This window comes from Musca autumnalis, unplaced genomic scaffold (genome assembly GCF_047663935.1).
Source record: "Musca autumnalis isolate F117 unplaced genomic scaffold, ASM4766393v1 scaffold_3, whole genome shotgun sequence".
Classification (NCBI taxonomy): domain Eukaryota; kingdom Metazoa; phylum Arthropoda; class Insecta; order Diptera; family Muscidae; genus Musca; species Musca autumnalis.
The window spans coordinates 231798609-231825449 of NW_027411866.1; the positions used below are offsets into that span (position 1 = coordinate 231798609).

The 26841-nt window shown below is 37.2% G+C and overlaps 1 protein-coding gene across 6 annotated transcripts in view; it reads right to left on the reverse strand.

Annotated features, from left to right (window-relative positions):
* LOC141399114 (uncharacterized) overlaps positions 1 to 26230 on the reverse strand; it is an 85436-nt gene extending 59206 nt beyond the window's left edge. Inside the window, exons 1-3 of one of the 6 annotated variants that reach the window (XM_073977249.1) lie at positions 26016 to 26080; positions 25891 to 25951; positions 25627 to 25814 (exon numbers count right to left, since the gene is read on the reverse strand). The gene's annotated coding sequence lies outside the window, so the exon portion shown is untranslated. Of the gene's footprint in view, positions 1 to 8295; positions 8461 to 8514; positions 8817 to 25626; positions 25952 to 26015 lie in introns of those variants that run through there. The other 5 variants (XM_073977250.1, XM_073977248.1, XM_073977247.1 and 2 more) reach the window with 5 other exon arrangements.
* Between the last annotated feature and the right edge of the window lie 611 nt (positions 26231 to 26841).

Below are 26841 nucleotides of genomic sequence, written 5' to 3' on the forward strand. Positions count from 1 at the left end.
AAATATAGAGCAAGTCAAATTAAACCTGGTCCCTCAACATACAAAGACATTTACAATATTATTGGTCGTTCTAATCGCGCTTCTATTAAAACAGTAGCCGTCAATGGGTTAGAAATCGAAGGTACTGATCGTCAGCTAGTTGTTTTAAAAGACCATTTTCAAGCCGTTTTTAATTCTCAATCTCGCGTCAGAAATGCTGATGGTGTTGACGATACTATTAATCAAGTCATGTCAAATATTCCACTTTCAATTGCAACATTTAACGATGAGTGTGACGTGGCAAACGACCTTGATAGTTCCTTGTTCACTTCCAAAAGGGAAGTTATGGGCATAGTAAATTCTATGAACAATAAAAAAATCTGCAGGTATAGACAACATTTCAAATTTTGTAATTAAAAAATTTCCAGAAGAGGCGTATGAATTTTTAGCTATTATTATACCCTACACCACTATGTGGAGAGGGTATTATAAGTTGGTTTTGGCCAAAAAGTTTGTAACGCATCGAAATAATGGTCGTAGACCCATACTTATATATATCAAAATGAATGTCTCGACGAGCTGAGTCGATCTGGCTATGTGTGTCCGTCCGTCCGTCCGTCCGTCCGTCTGTCCGTCTGTCCGTCTGTCCATCTAAACCTTGTAATCACGCTACAGGCCGCAATTATGATCGGATCGTCACGAAATTTTGGATGTTGATGGGGGTCCCGGAGGGGAAGAAGCCTATTGATTTTGGTGATGGTCGGATAATATTTAGGGGTCGGAAAGGGCAAAAAACTTAGGTGGATAAAAAGACAACACTTTTTTCCAAAGCCAATATCTCAGCTTCTATATGGGGTATACCAAAAGCAAAACCTGGCAATGAAAGCAGAAAATATCACCTTTCTAATGATGTAAAGTAGGTGCTCGTAGGTGATCAAACAACGAAGATATCGCAATAGTAGCAAATAAAACCCCAATTTTCATTTTTGCGATTTTAATTATATTGACAAATATCACAGCTTTGGTTGAACATTTTCCAAAAGCAAAGCCTGACTATGAAAGTTGAAGATCCCGTCTTTACAATGATGCAAACTAGGTCGGCGTAGGTAACCAAATAACGGAGATATAGCAATAGTCGGTAATACATCCCATTTTTCTATTTTTTTGGAAATCACGCTACAGGTCGCAATATTGATCGGATCGTCACGAAAATTTCAAGGTTAATGGGGGTCTCACAGATGAAGAAGCATATTGAATTTGGTGATGGTCGGATAATATTTAGGGGTCGGAATGGGCAAACACTTATTTGGAGAAAAGTCAACATTTTATTTCAAAGCCAATATCTCTGTTTCTTTAAGAGGTATATCAAAAGCAAAACCTGGAAAGAAAAGTAGAAAATATCACCTTTACAAAAGGGTTAAAGCAGGTTGTCGTAGGTGGTCAAATAGCAAAAATATGGCAATAGCCGATAATGCATCCCATTTTCCGATTTTTTGTAATCACGCTACAGGTCGCAATTTTGATCGGATTGTCACGAAATTTTGGGGGTTAATGGGGGTCCCAAAAAGAAAGAAGCCTATTGATTTTTATGATGGTCGGATAATATTCAGGGGTCGGAATGGGCAAACACTTATTTGGAGAAAGGTCAACGTTTTATTTCAAAGCCAATATCTCTGTTTATTTAAGAGGTATATCAAAAGCAAAATCTGGCAAGGAAAGTAGAAAATATCACCTTTACGGCGATGTAAATTAGGTTGTCATAGGTGGTCAAATAGCAGAGATATGGCAATAGTCGATAATGCATCCGATTTCCGATTTTTTTGTAATCACGCCACAGGTCGCAATATTGATCGGATCGTCACGAAGGTTTAGGGGTTAATGGGGGTCCCACAGAGGAAGAAGCCTACTGATTTTAATGATGGTCGGATAATATTCAGGGGTCGGAATGGGCAAACACTTATTTGGAGAAAGGTCAACGTTTTATTTCAAAGCCAATATCTCTGTTTCTTTAAGAGGTATATCAAAAGCAAAATCTGGCAAGGAAAGTAGAAAATATCACCTTTACGGCGATGTAAATTAGGTTGTCATAGGTGGTCAAATAGCAGAGATATGGCAATAGTCGATAATGCATCCGATTTCCGATTTTTTTGTAATCACGCCACAGGTCGCAATTTTGATCGGATCGTCACGAAGGTTTAGGGGTTAATGGGGGTCCCACAGAGGAAGAAGCCTACTGATTTTAATGATGGTCGGATAATATTCAGGGGTCGGAATGGGCAAACACTTATTTTGAGAAAGGTCAACGTTTTATTTCAAAGCCAATATCTCTGTTTCTTTAAGAGGTATATCAAAAGCAAAATCTGGCAAGGAAAGTAGAAAATATCACCTTTACGGCGATGTAAATTAGGTTGTCATAGGTGGTCAAATAGCAGAGATGTGGCAATAGTCGATAATGCATCCGATTTCCGATTTTTTTGTAATCACGCCACAGGTCGCAATTTTAATCGGATCGTCACGAATTTTTTGGGAGTTGATGCGGGTCCCACATAGGAAGAAGCCTATTGATTTTGGTGATAGCCGGATAATATTTAGGGGTCGGAATGGGGAAAAACTCATTTGGAGACAAATTTAAAGTTTTATTCTTTGTGAATATATTGGCTTCTAGTAGGGGTATTCCAACGACAAAGCCTGTCAACGGAAGAAGAAAATATTACCTTTACATTGGTGAAAAACAGGTTGGCGAAGGTGGTCAAACAAGGGAGATACCACAATAGTCGGTAATGCATCCAATTCTTCCATTTTTTTGCAATCAAGCTACAGGTCGTAATTTTGATCGGATGGTCACGAAATTTTGGTTGCTTATGGGGGTCCCAGAGACAAAGAGGCATATTATTTTTGGTGGTAGTCGGTTTATATTCCCTAAAAGAAATGTTTACCAGTGAAAAGCTTATGCACAGGGGTAGTGGTGTAGGGTATCACATGGTCGGCCCCGTCCCGACTATAGCCTTTGCTCACTTGTTTATAATAACTGTTTTAATAACTCCAAATTCATGGAAAATAGCTAAAATACTACCGATTCAGAAACAATGTGGTAACAATGACGTAACTGCATTGAGACCCATTTCTCTGCTTCCAAATTTAGGAAAAGTGTTTGAAAAATTATTAAAATAAAATTGGACTTAAGTGTTACCAGTAGTTTTATTCCAGAATGTCAATTTGGGTTTAAGAAAGGAAGTTAACCACTACATCCTTTTCTTAAATTTACAAGCGATGTTGTTCAACATTTGAGGGAACGTAAGTGTACAATTGCGGTTTCACTTGATGTTGAAAAAGCATTTGATAGGGTCGATCATAAGGGATAAAATGATAAGAATAGATTTTCCAAATTCTTTGAACAAGCTTGTCCAAAGTTTTTTTTAAAAAATAGGAAATTCTGTGTTTTGCATAACAATGAATTGTCATCTATGGGGGATATAACCTGTGAAGTCCCACAAGGTTCAATACTTTCCCCTTATTTGTTTAATATTTTTTATCTGATTTTCCTCACGAATTTGGTGATTCGAAGGGAATATTATATACCGATGATTCGTTACTTTACGCGCGCATCACCCTTCGAAGCAAATCGCCAGTCGAAGCTCTCCGTCTGGTATCTTCTCACCTTGAGCAAGTGAATAATTTTTATTTGGATTGGGGAATTAAAATCAATGTGGCGAAAAGTAAAGCGTTATGCTTACGAACGCATCCGGAAAATGCAAACGGTTCGTGGTTCCACAAAAAAAGAATTTGAAATTATTTCTGGGAACGAAATTCCATTTGAAAACTCATTTAAATACCTTGGAGTTAACTTCGATAAATTGTTAAAATTTAATAAGCACGCTAGGGAAAACCTTAGAAAATCTAACAGAATGAAGGGATCGTTTGCTACATTATTTCATAACAAATTCTTATCGGCTGAAACTAAATTACTCCTATACAAGGTTAGTATAAGACCAGTCCTTCTTTATGCTCTTCCGATTTGGTTCACCATTTCACCAACCGTTATGAAAGAAATGGAAGTTTTTGAAAGAAATATTATTCGGAAATGCATTGGGAAGAACTACAAATCGGAAAACAGGAGATTTTCAAATAAATATATTTATGAAAAGTCATCAGTAGTGCGCATTGCAGATTACGCCCAAAATTGTACTCTTAAATTTGTACAGAGTCTCCAAAATTTTGAAGGAAACGTTATACAAAATATTTTGGTATTTTGGTGGATCAAAACAACATTTCTGGCAGTTCCTTTTATGCATCCACTATTCCTGGTACACACAGAGGTTAGTTTTTTTCTGTTGTTTTTAGTTTGTAAGTTAAAAATTTAAATGTAGTTTTTAAGGATTTTATCTGTAGACCAAGAGCTCTACAAAATATGGTGGATGCCGGGAGCAAGCATAATTTAGCATTTGTTATGATAATTAATAACTAAAATATTACTTTTACCACAATTTCAATTTGCTAATTCACACAAATTACTAAAATTAAAATAATACATTATAGTTTTAAGTCCTCTTGTAAATGTTTTAAATTGTATGCATTGCATTGTATGTTTTTTTTTATGAGTCTCAATAAACTTTAACTTAACTTAGCCATCAGGAATTAGCGTTATATCTTTGTTCACTGTTGCTTTAGCTTACTTTTGAGGTGACATATCTTCAGTCAAATCGTAGAGCACTTCGACCTACTAACTCGCTTACTTCAATGTCCTTTTCGTCCTTTATTGTAGGAGCCGCTATAAAAGATTCAGCTTCGAAATGTTCTGCAAAAATATTCAGAAAATTTTAGGTACGGCTGTCATTGACAACTAACGATTTTGTCGCGTTTTCGTGGTCGTTTTGTGAATGATAAAATGTGGCATTGTAAATGCATTTGTATTTAAGTAACTCCATAAAGTATGCTACATATTTTATTTGAACACATTTTGTGATTTTCTGAGGAGTTACCATTTTCAAAGAAAACAATTACTAGAAAACGACAGCTGAATTTAAAAGAGAGAAAGATGTCTTGACAAATTTGCCTTCAAATACATAGTAATTCTCTATCTTCCCTTAATCATGCAATTTTCTAATCACTATGACTAAAGGGGTGTACACACTATCATTAAAAACTGACAGTCAACGTACTTTCAGGACAATTTTCGGGCAAATAACAACTTTTATTTAGCTAAAAACTTTTGAAATACAATATATACGGTATTATTTAGAGATTACAAAAGAAATTTTTCAGTTAGACTTTGATATTCACGAAATAGACCTCAATGACTGTCAGTTTTGCTTGTCAATGTGTACTATACTTAATGTTGAAAGCATAATTTATTGGAAGACGAATACAAAAGCTCTGTTCCTTTACGTGCAAGAATCTTCAAGTTTTACAACTTTTTACTCGAAAAGCGTTCCTTTACTTCAGACACCATACAATTCATATGGAAGCAGATTACAACTTTTGCTACTTTTGCCGGTTTTACCACTTTCAAAAGTAAAGGAACAGACCAAAATTGAAGAACAAAAAATACGACCTTGACAATAACTTTGTGTTTGCATTATTGATTTCTAAACTTCAGGTGTCAACTGTTTTATTTACACGTAAATAATAGATTATTTGTACAATAGGTTTATTTGCATGACCATTTATGAAGAACAACAATTGATGGATGCTCACTTTAGGTAAATATTTTTATTGGCATGATAAACTGTTTTTCTTGAGCCCGGTAGTAGTTGGTTATTGCTTTTGTGGAATAAAATTTCAAAGATATCTTATTTTAAGAATATGAATTATTGTTAGAACAAAACATTTTTATTCCACGTTTTATTTTTGTTGTAGTAATTGTTTTTTAATAACTCATTACTGCTTAAAAATGTCTGATTAGTTATAATTTGTTGTTACTAATACTGAAAGTGACTAACTTTTGTGTAAGTATTTTACCCTTAAATAACACTAATTTGAAACAATTTGCAGTTATTAAACAAACTTTTTTATTTTAGATTTCGTCATTTGATGTTATTAGGCAATTTTATAAAATTGATTTTGAAACCAGATAGGTAAGATACCGGCTATTTTATACAAATTATTTATCGAAAGGGTTTTCGTATTTTAATGTTTAGTAAAGCGTACAATTATTTACATTTTAGAAAAATAAGCATTGCAATATTATCCCGATTTCAATATAACTTATCTAAAAAAATTATGAAATATGCATTTGACAGTGTAATTGAGGTTCACAGTAATTGCCAGCAAATTAACATATGGTTAGAAGCATTTGAGTGCTTAATGAGAATTTAATTGCAAGATCTCAAGCAGCTTATTGGCCGATTAGTTGTTTGAAGCTCTTAAGATTGTTATCAGCCAAAAACTGTGTGATTTGAATATTCGAAACAGTTGTTCATGACTTCTCATCGTTTCGTGTTCTTTTATTGATAACAGTGTTTGATTTTTATATCAATAAATTAACTACTTTTCTAAGTCGTATTGTACATAATTGATTCATTAGTGAGTAGTAGCTAATGGGAACAAGAACATATGCTAATTAAGTATGAATTCGATATGTTTTTACTCCCACGCAATATTGAATGGAACACCTTTAGCGTGTTGAAACTTATGTCAATGTTTTTGCACCTTAATTACTTATTAATAACTTCAATTAATAATGACAAGTCTAAGAATAGTAGTATGGTAGCTAAGAAAAGGAATAACATACTGTTTTGTAAGAAAAAACGTCCATTCGTGCCTTAATTTGACAAATTTGTTTGTGTGTAGCAAACAAATGAAGCTTTTGGATTTTCCTCATAATGTTGGTTATAATAATATAATTGTTCCACAAACATCCCAGAGGGGACAAGGGAGAATTCTCTCATATCAATGATATGGGGCCTACAGTTTATCGACGAGTTCGAACGGCGTGTCCTAAGACACCACTTGTAGAGAAGTTTTACATGGCTGAAATACTGAGAAAATGTCGGCAAAATATACACCTCAGTTTGCCACCGGGGAATCGAACCCACGACATTCAGCGTGCAAGGCGGGTGTGCATACCATTGCATAATTTTGGTTATCATAACAAAATATACCAAACAACCAAAGAGAAGCCTCGTTTTGAGCAGAAATTTGTTGTTTTTTTTTTTACAGAATTTCGTGCGGGTAAATGGACCACTGCCATAAGGTCTGAAAACTTTTACACTATATAATAGTTTTAATCGCGGATCTTATATTCGCCCAATTGCCTTATGAAATATCAAAAAGGTATTTTTCTTCACCCCAGTTTCCTAATGGCCCCGGCACATACGGTACGTTGTGCGTCGCGTTACAACAACCACATGAAAACTTCAAGAACAAACTTGGTATCACTTACATTTTTTTCATGTGGCTGTTGTTTTTAACGCGTGACGCAACGCACAACGTACCGTATGTGCCGGGGCCATTAGGCTTGCGAATTGAAGATCTTGTCCCTACCCTGTAGGAAATGTCAATAGTGAATCTATACTGACTTACTACTGACATTGTCAACAGTACTACTGACAAACTGTAGACAACTAATGTAATTTCCTATAGACATTTTGTATAAACGTGTCATTCGGAAGTCAGTACTGACATTGGAACTAGTATGTCAGTAGTTCCTGAAGAACTATGTTTTCACATTGGAGGTAGTGCGTCAGTAGATACATTGGAGGTAGTGGGTCAATAGATCATAAAGGGTCATATGGAGACATTGGTACCAGACTTTCCTTACTAAGTTTTTTGGCTTATATGAACTTTTTATAGATTAAAAAGCTATATGGTACGTTTAATAAGACGATGATCTTACACTTTTGTTTAAATAGTATGTTTTATTAAAGAAAAATACATATTATTGAAAATGCTAAAAAAGTAAAAATTGCGAATAACGGGTTTTAAATAAGGGCTAATGCTTGGTTTACATTTACGAAATCCACTCGATTTCAACTGTCAAATCCATAGGTTAAACGTAAAATGAAATCAAGATGAGATTTCATTTGACGTTTGAGCTATGAAATTGACATTTGAAATCGAGTGGATTTCGTAAATGTAAACTTAGCATAAGTCCAAGATTCCATATAAGTTCAAAATAAAGCCAATGTTTTCGAGGCTGGCTAAACATTTGAATATTTAAATAATAACAAAGTCGTTTTCATTGTCAGAAATTTCATCGCCTTTTATTTTCTTGGCCATAAGACTTGGTGCGACTTGTCTGTTCAAAATATTTCTTCTTCTGCTGCACTTAACCTTTTATCATGTATTGGAAATGTACCAATGCAAATATTTACATACCTGAATATGTTGTAAGGTGTATACATATAAGTACCTGTACCTATTGTAGAATAATCATCAGTTGTGAATAAACCACCAGTGTGAAAAGTGTAAAAGTGTTCTTGTGTCCTCATCTCCAATTGTGCATCCCAACATCATGCGATTCGCTGAATGTTGATATAACATCTAGGAATTGAAAAGAATAAACATGTATAAAAAAATGTCCTTAAATTTGCTTACCTATTACAACTGTATAAACAGTGGACATTATAACTCATTATTATGTCGTGTTCAAATACGTATATTGGGTTCAGCATTTCCAGCAAGACGGGATATTATATTCGCCAGGCTCCACAATCTTCTCTAAAGATTCCACAAAATGTCTAATTGTCGAAGTTTCACCACACATGTTGTCAGCCGCCTCAGAATTTGTATTTTCATAATTGTCCATTTTTTCACTTGTCTTTTATAATTTCTTTTGGTCATACTTGTTATTAAAAGCTGAATCATACGTTAAATTCACGATATTTTATTGATTTTTCACAAAACACTTTTTTCACAAAGCGCCAAAATTATTTTACATCGAAATCACAGTACACATGATATACAACCCTGCTTTTGCCTAAAAAAGTACCAAAAGTTGCAACACTTTTCACGTATCACAATAAACAAGGTAGATGGCAATTGCTGCAACAAAAAATTTTAGTGTCAAAATTTGTAAACAATGTGAAAAAAAATATTAAATTACTTTGTTACAATGCTATTTTTCATTGTGTTCCCGTTCTTTTTTAATGGTAATGTTAGAAAAAGAGCGAATTGTCAAAAATTGCTTCCCAATACAAATTTCTTAAAAAATACGGGAACGAAAAAATGACGGAAATTGCAAAAACTCCATCATAAACGTCAAAATCAACGTATCAGCTATCATATTAGATGCCAATGAACATGCTTGCTGCTAGTTTCTACTAGGCCAAAATTGTATGGCGAAAACAGGAGAAGAGGGTGTTATTCGGCGCTATTTTTGTTTAAAGATAAGTGCAAGTCTTGCTAGATTTCGGAGTACGGGAACGCATTTTTAGCACTAAACGGGAAAACTACTGCAAGTACTAATATTGTGCAGGTTCTGAGCACAACTTTTACCTATCAAAATTTATTATAACGATGTCTCAACAATAAAATCATTTTTTTATTTTTTCATTTGTTAGTACTATACACAATTAATACGATATATAGATAATTTTACAATAAGTTTCAAATAAAGTTGTAAAGTTCTATATTGTCGTATATTTTTGATGATTAATTCAATTTACAACAACTTGTTTTGAAATTTCCTGTTGCGATCAGCTGCGCATATGCATCTACCTTGATCATTGTGATATGTTTGAAATCAACAAAAAATAAATGTAAACATCGGGGTGTATTTCAGGATTTCGTGAAATCCAGTGGATTTTGGAGCGCAAGTGTAAACTTGGCATTACACCAAACAATCGTTGGGCTATCAGCTGTTAAAATAATCAATGCTTCTTCTTATTAAGATAAAAGTAACAATAGTTGACAACATGTTGACAATGTGTTGACATTCTTATGTTGGCATCATGGCACAATTACCCAGGTAGTGCCATCGTAAAATTTTGAATATGTTATGTCAAAACTTTCTTTATGTTGTTGGGGAAATTACAACAAAAATATTTTTTTTATAAAGGGATTTGACTTTTCATATTCGATCAGCTGGTGTGATACCACTACCTGGTAGTTCTGCCATGGTTGGCATTCTTATCTCCGAAGTTCATATTGTGGTCGTAAATTTAACGACCGAAGAAAGCGGTAGGATCATGATGAAATAATAAGGTGGCGTAAAACGTCCAGCTGATTGGTTTCAATCTGTCAAATTTTTTGTTATTGTGAATAAATTGTATGAAAACGTAAACAAACATTTTGACATATTGAAGAATTTTCCGCCAAAAATGAGTTGTTGTTGTGCTACTTACGTGACCTGTTAAATAGATCTTGGGTAGGATCAAATAAATTGGGCGCCAAGCATATCTGAAATTCAGAAATAGCCCAGTACTTCCAAAGCAGTATAAGGCACCTGGACATCAGGCTAAATGTTGCTTGTTACAGAACAAATGAATGCACACGATGTTGCCTATAGTGTCCGTGTGTTTCTCTTCGTCCTCATGAGCTTAGTTAGTGACCATTTCGTTCCTAAAGTGAAACAGGGCACTTATTGACAGCAATAACAAGAATGTCGGTATTTAAACCTGACAGAATGCTGCACTGACTGAGAACTGCGACAGTGTTTCTCATTTTCATGTACGTGAAAATGAGTTTATAGGCAAGAGGTGTGAAGGGGGTGAAACTCTGTACACAAGGTTCTGTAATCTGAAATTATTCTTTGTGTTTAAATTCGTAAAGGGTTAACCCACTTCGAGAGGATTTCTTTGACGTTTGCGCTGTGGAATTGACATTTGAAATCCAACCCCACTGGGTTAATACGTTTAAGTGTAACCGGGGTATAAGCTGCCTTGCTGCTTGTCTTGCTTGCTTCTGATAAAAGAATAAAAAAGAAAAGGGTAACCCAGTTCGAAATTTGCTCGGCCTTCTTTATTCTTTTATTTTTATTATGTCAAAAATGAAGCAGGAAAGCAAGACAATCAGGCAAAGCTTCTTATGTACCCAGGCCTTGACTCAAACCAATGCAAAGCAATGAAAATATCAAAATTTTCATATGATTTTATATATGTGTGTAGACGTCAATGAAAATTTGGAAGAAAGTCTGGCACATGGTACAATGATACAGGTAGCATTATCATGCCAGCTGATGGTAACATAATGTGTCAATTGCATTGAATTAATGTCAAATTTTGACATCTTATGTTGCCAACAATTGCCGATGCGGCTACCTGTGTATTTGTACCATGGTCTGGCATAAGACAAAATAATAAAGAAGGTCATGGTACAATAAACAGGTAGCATTATCAAGCCAGCTGATGGTAACATAATGTGTCAATTGCATTGAATTGATGTCAAACTTTGACATCTTATGTTACCAACAATTGCCGATGCGGCTACCTGTGTATTTGTACCATGAAGAAGGTCAAGTCCATGGCACAATTACCCAGGTAGTGGCATCGTACAATTTTGAATATGTCATTTTTATTATGTCTAAAATGAAGCAATGCAAGAAAGCCAGGCTGCGAGGCTTTTTATGTACCCAGCCCTTCATGACGTCCGTGGACCCCTTGTATGTGGTATGTACGTTTAGCTGTAAACGAGAAAACAAAGCTCACCGACACCTGTAGTTTCAAAGATGCATATCGATCCTCAGATCCTCGGGTAGCTGAAAGAATTTAGCGGGACATCATCATATCTGCAGCTGCTCGCCACATACAAAATTTCCCAGCAGAGGCGACGGGACTAGTAAATGATCGTTAGTTAGGGAACTTAATCATGAAGCCAACAGACTAGTAGACAAATATAAGCGGAAAAAGTCGCCAGAACACCTGAAGTAATGCAATATTTAGCGCAGGATTGAGTAAATAGTGAGCAACGGTTAAATAAATCTCGAATTCGGGAAAGAAGGATGATAGAACGGCTGTTACTTTTAATGTTGGACAGTGAAAGATACGAAGAGTTGCGTGTGTTATTCTAACCGGCAATTAATAGAGCATCGTGAGAGTAATAGAGCGAAAAGGAGTGTGCTTCGCCTTACAAGAATTTCCTCATCCGAGGATGTTAAGATTCTACAGGCACTATCCCTTCTATGGGTGTTCGACAGCATGTTTAAGTCTTACGCGCAAGCCACATCTATTTACGACAAGATCTGAAGAAGGATCGAGTTTCTCAAGGCGCTGGCCTTCAGCACTTGGGTTGCTGACAAAGACATCTTGTTGACCGCTTACAAAGTAACGGACCACACTGCGGCGCCAGTATGGTATGCAAATGTTAGCGCTGCTCAGGGGAAGAAGAATCGAACTTGCGAGAAGGCAGACCCGAGGACAGCAACAGGGTGCCTCCTCATGACATCAGTGGATCATCTTCATGAGGATACGAAGATTTTACCTGTTCATCTGCACAACAAGATGTTGTCGTTACAGTACCTACTTGGATTTTTAGGCAGTGATCATATCTTCCACGATTTTCATGATCTGGAGAGAGAGGTCCAAAGGTATAAGCGAGAATCTCTAGATCAACGAGCCTATCAGGCAGGCTGGAATAGCATTCACACTAATACAGTTGCGCAGACACTACAAAGGTACAGTGTAAGTGATGTACTCATTGAACACCTCCCATTCATCACAGAACGCCAGCTGCCATGGCCAACACGAGTAGTTTTGGCCTGGTTAAGATCTGGACGATGCAGCCGGCTCAATTCGTATTGGCCCGAATTGATGCTACGGTACCCAATACATATCCTACATGTGCATTTGTTTAATTGTCCTGCTAAATCCAATCACCTGATTCTTTATGCCAGTCCAGGACCCAGAATTTTTGATCTAAAAACCAGGTAACTAAAAAAATATGCGAACGAATATATTTTCGTTGCAACAACAACAACGACGACATACATAAAACAAGTAAAAAAGCATTAAGTTCGGCCGGGCCGGGAGGCCCTTTTTATTTGCCTATATCTAACTATGTATGTTGACAATTTTTGGTGGGCTAGAAATTGGGAGGTACTGTTATATAGGGGTTATAATAAAACATGGGCCTATGTTGACAGTTTTTGATGGGAGCCTTTAATGTCAAATAACTCCAAATTCGGTTAAAAAATTTAGCTAGAATCTTCAAAATATCGAAAATCGGTACATAACGTGGGAACTTCAAATGTCATTAACAGCTAGTTCGGAGGTATCTGGGCTATACGAAAATATGAACTTAAATGAACCGTTATATGGGGGCTATACCAAAACGTGGACCTATGTCCACAAGTTTTGTCATATAAGTTTATTGACATTTAAGAACTTTAAATGTCAAATTATAGCTACATCGATCTGAAAATGTAGCTACAAACGTCAAAACACCGCAAATCGGGGGTACCGTTATATGGGGGCTATACCAAAACGTGGACTTATGTCCACAAGTTTTGTTATATAAGTTTATTGACACTTAAGAACCCTACGTGTCAAAATATAGCTAAATCGGTCTGAAAATGTAGCTAAAACTGTCAAAATACCGTAAATCGGGGGGTACCGTTATATGGGGGCTATACCGAAACGTGGACCTATGTCCACAACTTTTGTTATATAAGTTTATTGACATTTAAGAACCCTAAATGTCAAATTATAGCTATATCGGTCTGAAAATGTAGCTAAAAACATCAAAACACCGTAAATCGGGGGCACCGTTATATGGGGGCTATACCAAAACGTGGACCTATGTCCACAAGTTTTGTTATATAAGTTTATTGACACTTAAGAATCCTAAATGGTAAATTATACCTACATCGGTCTGAAAATGTAGCTAAAAACGTCAAAATACCGCAAATCGGAGGGTACCGTTATATGGGGGCTATACCAAAACGTGGACCTATGTCCACAACTTTTGTTATATAAGTTTATTGACACTTAAGAACCCTAAATGTTAAATTATAGCTACATCGGTCTGAAAATGTAGCTAAGAACGTCAAAATACCGCAAATCGGAGGGTACCGTTATATGGGGGCTATACCAAAACGTGGACCTATGTCCACAACTTTGTTATATAAGTTTATTGACACTTAAGAACCCGAAATGTCAAATTATAGCTATATCGGTCTGAAAATGTAGCTAAAAACATGAAAACACCGTAAATCGGGGGGCACCGTTATATGGGGGCTATACCAAAACGGGGACCTATGGCCACAACTTTTGTTATATAAGTTTATTGACACTTAAGAACCCTAAATGTTAAATTATAGCCAAATCAGTCTGAAAATGTAGTTGAAAACGTCAAAATACCGTAAATCGGGGGGTACAGTTATATGGGGGCTATACCAAAACGTGGGCCGATATATCCCATCTTCGAACTTGATCTTCCGACTGCTAAAAAAATGGTATTCCCCAATTTTCAGCGAAATCGGTCAACAAATGCGACCTGTATGCGACCATGCATAAATCGACTCAGAAAGTGATTCTATGTATATCTCTAGAAGGAACTATGGGTCTATCTCGCTTCCTTTTGTATGTTACATACAAATGCACTAATATGCTGTTTATATTAGAGCTTTTTGCAGGGTTAACCTTCTTTATGAGGATTTGTTTGAAATATAAGTAATGGAATTGACATTTAAAACCCAGTCGGTTTGTTAAATCCGGTTATATATAAACGGGGTATAACACATAATACCCCTTACCACATAGTGGTGTAGGGTATAAATATCAAACCAAATTTCCCGACGGAAGCCGCGAAGCTTGCCGACCTTAGGGACTCCATCAGAAAAGCAGATCCGTCTGTTGGCAGAATACAGACCCTTAACAAAGAGATAAATAAAATGGTGCCAAACCATAAAAAAGGGCTATGGCACAAACACTTAGAGGAGTCAGACCCTGGCACAAAAAGACTATGGAATACTATAAAAAACCTGTCAAACCCCAGACGTACAGACAGTATAAAAATAACGTTCGGAGATGATGTTCCAAAAACCCCAGCTAAGACAGCAGCGGCCTTCTGCAGACAATTTGTCGAGCATCCGCCGACACCGAACAGCGATAGCAGAAGAATACTCCGAGCTTCCCGTGTCCTAAGATCAACCACGAACCCAGCCACCATCACAACGGATGGCTCACAAGCATAAAAGCTGGCAAGAGCTCCACAGCAATTGGTCCGGATGGCCTGGCTACGAAGATGCTGAAGCACATTGGACAACATGGTGCAACCAATGTCTCAGCACTTTCGAGGTCCCAGACATGTGGAAAGTCGGAAAAATAATCCCTGTCCAAAAACCAGGCAAACCCGCCCACATGAGCAATTCATACCGCCAGTTGTAAAAATACTGGAATCTATTATCTTACCGCGCTTCACTGAACACTTCCACCTTGCCGACCATCAGCACGACTTCAGAGCCGGTGAAGTCACGGCTAAGGTAACAGAAGGACTAAATAGCAAGAGGCCACATCACAGAACCATACTAGTGGCACTGGACCTGTCCAAAGCCTTTGACACGGTTAACCACGTTACTCTTCTGGGGGACGTTATGGAAACAACACTCCCCAACTACCTCAAGAGATGGATGGTTAACTACATGACAGGCAGACCTATGTGGAGTTCCGAGGACACAAATCCAAACCCAGGAAGAATAAACAGGGAGTACCTCAAGGAGGCGTACTATCCCCGTTGTTATTTTACTACTATATATCCAAAGCTTCAGAAGGGTACTGCGCTGGCCCAGAAAATTGATAGTTCCACATTTTACACGGTGAACGAAGACGCTCCTACGACGATAAGAGGAGGTTGTCACAGCAAATATACGCTACGTATGTTAGCTACAACTGTTTTCGCTATTCCCTTTGGCGCCCAACGTTTTTAATGATCAATCAATGTGACCAAGCATGAATAAAGTTCTATCGTAAGTTTTCCCAAGTTACCGGCTTCAATCTTGTGGCATTTCAGAAGTTTTAGTTACTTTAAGGTTGGGCAGTTCTTTAATACAAACTAAAAAATAAATTTTACCATGTAAACAGTGTACCGCTTAAAAAATCTTAATTCATTAGTCCTATTGTGTACACAAGCAATGCGAATGGTAAGCATACTAATTGCTAGCATGGAAGAATTTCTACTATTCAGCTCAGCTGTGTAATTCATTATAGTATTTTATGAGATTACCAATCACCAGATGTCAGGTGGAAAGACAGCAGCGTCACATGAAGTATAGAAGAAAAACCTGTTTTAGATTTGATTGTCTCGTTGGGTATTGGATTAAAAGTGAATCTTATACCAACGAGGAGTAGACATGCAATGCAATTCCCCCAAGAAGGAGAGAATGCGATAGCAGAGAGTCTTTGCGAAAGCTTTTCTAGTATAAACAAGTTTTTCCAAAGGCAAAAAATAGCTAGACAACGTGTTCGGTGAAATATACACAATGCACTTAACATTGAAATCGTTTGTTGTTATGGAAGAAGGAGAAAAAAGTGAACAAAGTAGGAAGCTTGCCATGTTAGTGGGTCGATGTGTCATTCGAGTGGGTATTACGACGTCAATGTGTTTCGTGTAAAAAAAAGAAAAAAACGAATATGAAGCGATCGTTGCGGTTTGCGTATGCACGATGTTTGGGAATTACTTTTGGGGGTTTGTGTGGCCTGTCAGTGTGTATATGGAAAAATTGAAATATGCAAAATTGTGACATAGTAGACAAAGGTATTGGTATTAGTTATAAATAAAACATTAGGGCGAGCCAAGTTCTTTTTGAACAACGGCTTAATTTTTACTTTGAAGTTTTTCTGTTTTTCTATTGACCTTGGGTATTACAGCTGAATAATACCGGAAGTATAACCTTATTTCTTACATTTGTACATATATATGTATCTATATGGATTGAGGAATAAAGGGAAAAGTAAAATGTATACCTCGATCGTTTTGCAAAGTAAGTAAAAAGGTCTGTCTGGTTACTCAAAAATTTGTGTTAACAGAATTTTTGACAGTTCTTCACTGAGAACTTGCAAGTTTTTGCAGTAGAAATCAGATAACTGTAATGGTCTGGTGTTTTATTCCATTCCCGCTTGTACAAAATAATAGCTCATTTAGACTAGCCATAAATCCTCGACTGGATTTAATAAATCCAGTACAAATCTCATTGCATTTAGATATACATTTTGGAGGATTTAAATGGCAATCAGCTGATTTTTGTTCATAGCACAATTACCAAGGTAGATGCATCAGTCCATCTGAACGAATGTTAAACGTAAAAAGAATTTTTTATAAATTGAATTCGTCTCAAAAAACATACGTCAAATTACAAATGTATTGTTTAATACTGAAAATGTTGGCACATTATGCTACTAATGCTAACTAAAGAGGAAATAAATTATTATTTTATCGCAGTTTGCCCATCTAAAATAAATAAACGAATTATTTTATCGTTTAGACATCATAAATATTAGTCTTGGTTGATTAAAATCAACTTTGTACATCAAACCAAATTTAAATTTTTCCGACTTGTTTACAAATTTTTACATTTTAAATTATTTTTAGTGTAGCAATTCACCGATGCATCTACCTTGTTTCTTGTGCCAGCTTGCAACTTTTTGTTTTTTCTAGCAACATGTTGCAAACAACAGATTTGTATACGAGGATTTATGCCAGATTTAAAACAAATCCACTCAATAGGAGGATTTATTTTTGTATGGGAAATCTGGTAGATTTATGCTGGATTTAGCAAATAAATCCTGATAATGCGCTAAATCCGGCTAATGGTGTCATATCTAAATGGCATATAAGTAACAAGCATTCTGGAATACGGGTTGGCCGCCACTGGCCAAAATCCCGGTGTTACTTGTTTTTAATCCAGTAACGCAGGACCCTCCGCCCCTTAATTGTCTGTATATACTTATTATACATATAAACTACCTCCATATGTATGTATGTATGTATGTATGTGTAACATTGTTTCGTTATTGTTCATTGTCTAGTCAACATTTTCAAATAATTATACTATTTAGACCCAATTCTCGTTTTATTGTTTGCAAATTAAATTTAAAATTATACCAGCATTCTTTCAACAACATTTGTAAACTGGATATTGCGGAGCAATTAAGATTACATACCGGCAATATTAAATTTCAAATGAATAGGAATGCTTGTCTACTGGGTTATTGAGTATAGCTTTAGTTTCGAGCGGGAATATTAAATATTTATAAGCAGTGACACATCATGACGAACAATAGATCGGGGTAGCAGCATGGAGATTAAAATGAAAACAAGTAAAAAGTATCAGTCGTCTATGCCGACAGAGATATACTCTCAGCCTGTCTGAAATGAAACACTTTTTTCTCAGAAAAACTTATGTATTTAGGGGGTTTTCAGAATTTTGGGCATACGAACTTGCCGACAAAAATATGGATTTGGATTAAAGCATAATAGTTTTGCGGGGAAGGTACCTAAGGGAATGGACCGACATAGTCCATTTAGGAAGTGGGTCTTATATTGGGAATCATTCCTCCAGATTGATATCGCGCCCACCAGTCTTTTCATTTAGGCCTATGGACCATTATATCAGGAAACATAGGCTTGCTCACGAAAACCGTATTATCGCTGTAAACAGGACCACAAGAAGTACCTTCGGTAACAATTTCTAAAGGATCCTCGAACAGACATTAAACTGGACCTAAACAAAAGCGATGCATTTTTGTGAAAGATGCACCCCAAGGAGTGGGCCAATATGGCTCATTTTCGAAATTATACCAAATTTGAACAAAATATTAAGAGATCAAAAGTTTGGCCAAATCTGTTGCTCCGTTTATGAGATATTGCGCTTACCATTGTAGCGAATATTTTCGAACTTTTGTGGGGAGGTACCGGAAGAAGTGGACCTATAAGCACCTCATTCGAATTTTGTCTAATATTCGAAGAAATATTACGATATGCAACGTGTGAATCTACACAGTATTCGACTCGAGAGTTGTCGTGCGCACTAGCCACAGCACTTGTAGGGATTTTTTACAGTTTTGGGACAATTTTGTTTTTCAAAATAGTCAGGCTTAATCCCATAGTCGTTGTTTTAATATTTTATTAAAACAACTTTAATTTATTAGTGGGAAAAATTGGCGGTGTTTACCAAGGGGTAGGGCAGGGAATACTATAGTTTCAGATCTCGCCACAGATCTTCATCAGTTCCCTTATTTCTTGTTTTTCAACAAGAAACTTTTTATACCCAAGTGCCAATTGCTAGCTCAAATAGATACGTGTGCAAAGAAACACTCTGATCGAGAATTTCTTTGGCACTACCTAAACTCTAGCAACTTCACTTGCAAACAAAACCAAATTTTTCCCACTGCTATGCGTTCGTCGATTCTCGACGAAAAAACACATAACTAATTTGTTGGTATTGCATACTACAGCAATAAACAACATTTTGACGGTACCCGGTCTCACAATTAGGAGGGTTGGCGTTTTTTTGTTTGGTAAACAGCGCCAATTTTTCCCACTAATAAATTAAAGTTGTTTTAATAAAATATTAAAACAACGACTATGGGATTAAGCCTGACTATTTTGAAAAACAAAATAGAAGTCGTCATCCCAAACAAAAAAACGCCAACCCTCCTAGTTTTGGGACAATTTTCTCAAGAATTATTTATTTATTTTAATATATTTATTATAATTATAAATTATAATAAAGAAAATTACAAAAAACACTACCAATAAAAGCTATCGGCTACCTCAAGAATTATTGACTTGCCACTCAAAAAAACATTTACCATAATAATAGGGGCCTTGAGTGCAACCTGTTGCACCTGCTAAAAAATCAAAACGATTCAATACGAGGTCCTAAATTGCACTTTTCCGAAATTTTGTGTGGGAGGTACCCGAAGGAATTGGCATATATAGTAAGGTGGGGCGATTTGAACACATTTTCTGACCCCTTAAATCCAACTTTTTGGATATTTTGACATATAACAGCCAAACCATTTGGATTTTCGATTCAATGCTAAGACAAAAATTGTAGCCAAGATAATAATTAAGAGCGATATAGTACATAACAAAAGCATTGGAACGCTCCTTCAGGCAGTTTCTCCCTTCTGGAAAAAAAATTCAAGTCAAAATCGGGAGGCTCGATTTTCAACGTACACATATGGTCTAGTGTACTTTTTTGCTCAGTTCAATCCCAGGAATCAGAAACCCGAAGGGCCCAATAAGGTGTTTTGTCCTTCCATACAAATCGCCCCGGCCTAATACATAGTCCATATTGTAACCTGATCTATGTTTCGTAAAATATCACGATATCGTGCGCACCATTTTAGAGTAAAGTTTAGAACTGTTGTGGGGGAGGAACCCAAAGGAGTAGACCGATATGGCCCATCATAGAAATTGATTTAAGTTTGTGCAAAATATTACGATTGAGAAATTTTGGATCGAATTGGTTTATACGTTGGAGAGTTATCTTGCGCTGCATCCATCCACAGCTTTCGGTACATTTTCTCAGGAAGTATGGGCTTGCCCCAGGAAAAACTTGTACCGTCGTAATGGGGGCAGCGAATACAAGCTGTTACAATAAAAATCAACACGTTTCGAGAGGAGGTCTTAAACTACACTTTCCGAAATTTTGTGTGGGAGGCACCCGAAGGAGTAGACCGTTATAGTACATATTCGAACTTGATCTATTACCTCGTTTGCACTTATCCGGATTTAATAAACCCATAGGGTTTCAAATGCCAATTCCATAGCGCAAACGTCAAATAATTCCTCATAAAGAAGGTTAACCCGACAAAAATCTCTAATGCAAACGCCTTTTATGTCTAGTTGAAATCTTACGATGTGCAAAGTATGAATCAAATCGTTTTGCACGGGCAGATGTTTTTCAGCCCGAGCGTATACGCTTAAATATAGTTGAGCCAAAATTACTCTGGTTTGTCGCGGCAGCTGACGCTCCTCAGCTGGGATTGGGGACTGTGTACATCGAGGACTGCATTTACATGATAGTTGTTGTATGGCATCTGCGACAGCATCCTAGGGATTATTTCTTGTAACGTTGGACTTGTCATTCTAGATCATGAAGATACCACCTGACATGCCTGCGTGGGGGAGGGGTCCTATTCAACATATGGTGATTAGGGTGAGAGCCATCCTAACACCTGAACAAGTACTGCAACGAGAGCATGCTATTGTATTGCTGTAATGGAAGAATCTTTTTCTCCTCAGGAGGGAGGCACCTGTTGCAGTTCTCAAGGCGACATTCTGACAGGTTTGAATATTTTTCCATAGCGTTGCCTTAAAAAATCGCATAGCTTACAACAGACCGACCCATCACGTTATATGTGGTCAACAAGGTTACTTTGTCTGCCGCCAAGTGCTGCCAGCTAGGGATTTTAGGACATTGTTCCTACATCTCAGCCCATCGCAAATAAGCTTGGACTTCTTGTTCCACAAGAGTCTTTGCCACTAGCGAACAAAAAGAAATCGGTTTGTACGATTTACCCTTGCTGGCATCCTTGCCTGACTTCAGTAGAGCGGTACCACTCGCCCATTTTCTAGACTTCGGGAACGATGTGGGTGGCTAGCGACATGTTGAGAACTTTAGAACATCTAGCTGTTTCAACATTACCATGGAAATTCCATCAAGGTCCATCGCTTTGGATGATTTAGGGTTCCTGATGGCATTCGCAACATTATCCTTTGTAAATTGTGGTGGTTCATCCTCGGCAGGAAGATATCTATTGCGACGTAGTACTCTTCTCTTCGCCCTGTCACTGTCGATTGAAATAACTTCTTCGGATCAGTCAGCGTAACGTCGCCAAACGTGACTGAAGCCCAATCTTCCTTCTTTCCAGGGTTCGAGAGTGACGTAACAGTTGCCAACAATACATTTATTCCGGCTCCAATGTTGCAACTCTTCAAATGATTTAGCCACTTGTTCTGTTTATGCTCACCGACCAACCTATTAACATTCAGTGTCAGTTGCCTGACTCTGGAGTCACTGGGGTTGGCTCGACGAAGCTCATTTCCTAATCCCGCGGCCTCTGCTGAGAAATTTGTTCTCACTTCGGGTATTCGATCAGCAAGTATATAGCTTGCGGCAGTAGCAGTAACGATGCCTCGGAACGCTCGCTTTTTTACCCGAACATCAAAAAGATTCGGCAAAGATGTCCTGATCCAAGAGAAACGACGTACACAATGGTTATATAGGCGAACTGTGACATTATCCGCTAATTATGTCAGTGGAGCCCTCTTTGACCGTGCAAAAAGGTAGACATCCGCACAGCCAGCTTCGCCAGTCACAACCAGAGCTTCGCCAGCCACAACCAGAGGTTCACCATCTACCAGCTTCGACAGTCAAAACCAGAGCTTCGCCAGCCACAACCATAGGTTCACCAGCCACAACCAGACGTTCACCACCACCAACCAGAGTTTCAGCTTCAGGAAATCAGGATCAGGAACATATAAATGCATTGCTGCAATAGGGATACGCAGTGAAATGCAATAATCGGTTTTTCGATTATACGGTTTTCGTGAAAAACTTAAAACTCGATTTTCGGTTAGTCGTTTATTTGAGAGTGTACTAAAAGTCGACTTTCGATTATTCGTTAACCGCCGAAACCCGATTATAATCGACAATTTTCGTTGATGCGATCCCTGATGGTAGTATACCCAATAGCCAACTACGACTAATAGTCGATCACGATTAATAGCCGACTACGACTAATGGTTGACTACGATTAATAGTTGACTCCGTCTTTCGAAAGTCGACTAAGAATAATCGATTACCCGGTTTTCGCACAGTCAATAGTCGACTACGACTTTTAGAAATTTTGCGGCTAATAATCGATTTTACGTATCCCTATGCTGCAAGCGATATCAGGACGCAGAGCAAGCGAAATACAGCTGGGTATGGGGATGGGCAAAAAAATAGGAAGGATTATCCTGATGAACTCATGTAAATAGCAGTTGATTTGTGCATGAAAGTTATTTTACGGTCTTCCTGCTCGAACCGTATCAGCAAAGCTTAAGGCTGCAAAGGAACAAAGTTTCGCCAATATGCCTCCTTCGTTTTCTGTATCAGACTATGCGCCTGACAATTGATGCGTAGGATTTTGTTTTTTCACACACACGCTAGGGATACGTAAAATCGATTTCGGTTAATCGATTATTAACCGTAAAATTTCCAAAAGTCGTAGTCGACTATTGACTGTGCGAAAACCGAATAATCGATTATTCTCAGTCGACTTTCGGAAGACGGAGTCAACTATTAATCGTAGTCAACCATTAGTCGTAGTCTATTATTATTCGTAGTCGGTTATTAATCGTCATCGACTATTAAGCCTTTACCTAATTAACTGCGTGTTGCGTGTGCGTTCAAAAACACAAAAACAAAATATATGTATTTGTTGTTGTTTTCAATTTGAAATACATGTATGTATTTTGTTTTTGTATTTTTGAACGCACACGCAACACGCAGTTAATTAGGTAAAGGCTTTAGGCGTAGTTGACTATTGGGCGTGCTAAAACCGCACAATTGAGGGTACTTTTTTTATACATATAACCATTACGGATCGCATCAACGAAAATGGTCGATTATATTTGATTATAATCGGTTTTCGGCGGTTAACGATTAATCGAAAGTCGACTTTTAGATCACTCTCAAATAATCGACTAACCGAAAATCGAGTTTTAAGTTTTTCTCGAAAACCGAATAATCGAAAAACCGATTATTGCAATTCACTGCGTATCCCTAACACACGCTATGAAATTTTCTAAATTCATTTTTTTTCAACATCATCAAAAATTTTTCTTTCAACATCACAACGCCGTAAGCTGCAGTTGTTGTTGAGCTTGACTTCCTGCACCTCATAAAATCCACTATTTCCTCGATCTTACCTCGGAGACCATTGCAATTAAATTGCAAAAAGGATGTATTTTCAGGGATTGAAGCAGCAACGGCTGGTGATAAGTGCTGCTGTTGGGGAAATGCGGGGGAGTCTCGAATTCTTACGACGACCACAGCGACTCACTGGGAGCTTATTTGCGCAACATGCAGCATCATGGTCCCTTTCGTAGTCCCTTACATGGACGAGTCCAGAGCTAACCCTAAAGGCCTGCGTACATAAGCTGCTTTGCCTGATTGCCTTGCTTTGCTGCTTCAATAAAAAAATAAAAGAACAAAGAAGGCCGACCCAATTTCCAACTGATGGCAACCCAGTTCGAAATTTCGTCTTTATTCTATTATTTTTATTATGTCAGAAATGAAGCAGGTAAGCAAGGCAATCAGGCAAAGCAGCTTATGTACGCAGGCCTTAAAGGGTCTACCCTGCTGCCTTGCCTGCTTACCTTGCTTGCTTCTGATAAAAGATTAAAAAAGAAAAGGGCAACCCAGTTCGAAATTTGGTCGGCCTTCTTTATTCTTTTATTTTTATTATGCCAGAAATGAAGCAGGAAAGCAAGGCAATCAGGCAAGACAGCTTATGTATGCAGGCCTTAAGATGTACCCACACCGCATCTATTGCATTTAACCGAAGTTTCATTGTGATGGATGCGGATGCAACAAACCGAGGACAAGGTGGCAGCCGCTGGGAGTTGTGTTGTTCCGGGCCAATATATCAGGAAGTATGGAATAGCCATAAAAAGTAACAACTGGAAAGGTTTGTCATCCAAACATATTTTGCAACCACTGTAAATCGGTCGATGGAATGACGTCCTGGATGTCGGGGCTGTACCGCTGGATGTACCACTATAGGACGCTTAAGCCAAAGTAACATCCTGCCTCAAAAACATTAAAAAATGGGCAGATTATAACTATGATTCTGACCTTCGGTATGCTACAATAAATGTATAAATATGAATTGGATGATCACTGAGTATATAAAGAAGATGAGTATATAATGAAGAATAGTAGGCCTGTTCGATAACTTCGCAAGTAAAAAGTATTTGCAAGTTCTTGCAAGAACTTCCCATTTCTCTTTTACTGAACAAGTTTGTTATGGAACAGCATTTGATCGGCTTTTGTTCTTTGGAACTTAATTTCGCAATGATATGACGCTATTACCCGTATTGAATTTTTTTTGCAAAAAAATCTCCATTCATTCATACATACAAACACCAGTATGTATGTATGTATGTAGTGTGTCATAACAACAAGTGGCATATATTAACATTTATTTAATGACCAATCTAGAAAGAAATGTTTCACGATTTCGCTTTAGTGGGAGAGGGGTCAGCGAGGGAATGAGCGAAGCACAGACGACGTAACAACGTTCAAAACGCTAGTCATAAACATTTCATAGATTAGCTCGTACACACATTCACTTGTACGTAGACATGGCGGATTCTCTATCATAAAGAAAAAGCTATTATACCCGTCCCGTCGTGTGTACTTTGTGCAAAGCGTGCAGTATTCGAATGGCACCAACAATTTCTATATGACTTTAAGGAAGTCTATGAAAGCCATGATGACGTTTTTATCAATTTTTCGTATGAAACAAATTGAGGGTGTTAAGTGGCAAAATGGACTGATTGTTGGTCAATTGCAAAACAATATGAATGAAATATTTATTTTTTTAAATAAATATTTTATGATTTTCAAAATGTAAATAAATATTTATTAAATGGGAACCTAATCGTGTGCAACTTTTATCAGCGTATACCATTGGAGTAGTTTATAAATTTATAACTTTTATTACAAGACACAAGTATTTTTTGTGAAGCATGTTTTTGAAATATAGAACTCACCTTTGATGTTTGCGATAGAAGATCACCTTAATCAAATTTCTTGGTATACTACGTCTCCTAGAGACTACGTCTCCCTACGTCTCCATTCTATTAAAATCTTTGATAAAGCTAATTTTTTTTAGATAGCACCAATTTTCAGTAAATATCAGATTTTTTAGATATCATATGTTAATAGACGTCGCCAATGTCTATATATAACATTGAGAGAACAGGGGGGTTACTCTCTATTGCGATGCGTAAGAAAATTAAATGCGTCTCTAATACGTTTTCGAAACTCCTTTCGTAAGTATTTTTGTTCCTTTTTCCTTTCTGGCACCGCCGCAATCTGTAATACAAAAGCATATGTCAAAATCGTGCATTAACGCAAATATCTTGTGCTAACAAAATACCAAACGCATCGCAATACAGAGTAACCCACCAGAGGTATTACTGTTGGTGTATAGTAAGAAATTTATGGGTCTATCTTGTATTGCCACTAAACTTGAGTTGCGTTGTCAGTTGTCTGCGCGACTGAGACGAAATGTTGTACCATTAATGTCAACTCAACTGGGTGGTCGATAAACATGTTATCGATCAGTGTTTTTTCAAACTCGTGACCTCTATTCGCCAAAAAAAAACCATTTTAAACCAAAATAATTGCGCTTTGGATAACTCTTTTGTGTATTCTGGACAATATTTTAATATTTTGGCTGAGTTTTCGAGCAAATTTGGAAAACAACCCAAGATTGGAATATAACCTGCCCATTGAATCTTCGGATCGTCAAGTTTTATTTGCTGTCCCAAAAAAGATAAGTTCGGTGGAATTATTTTTTGATGATGAATGGACATTGAAGTACAGGACATTGCATCTATTAGAAGAAATTTGAGGGACAAGTCGAATCCATTGGAATTGCCATCTGCACTGTAAGCTGATGATCATGTGGAAAGATTTGTATAATCAGTAAATTATTTCAGGTTTAAGCCGTATTTTCGATTGCCAAAGGATGCCGTAGTTTACGTTGTGGAAACGTTAAAGGATGACTTCAAAGTAAGTTACAGATCAACAGCAATACCCCCACTTTTAAAAGTGTGCGCAGCGTTGCAATTCTTTGAGGACGGAAGTTTCCAAAAGTCCCATGGCAATCATTTCAACAATTGCATGGCTCAATCTACATTGTCGAGAGTATTGAAGGAAATTGTCCACTTGATAGAGGACAAATTGTGTGTTTCGAAGTT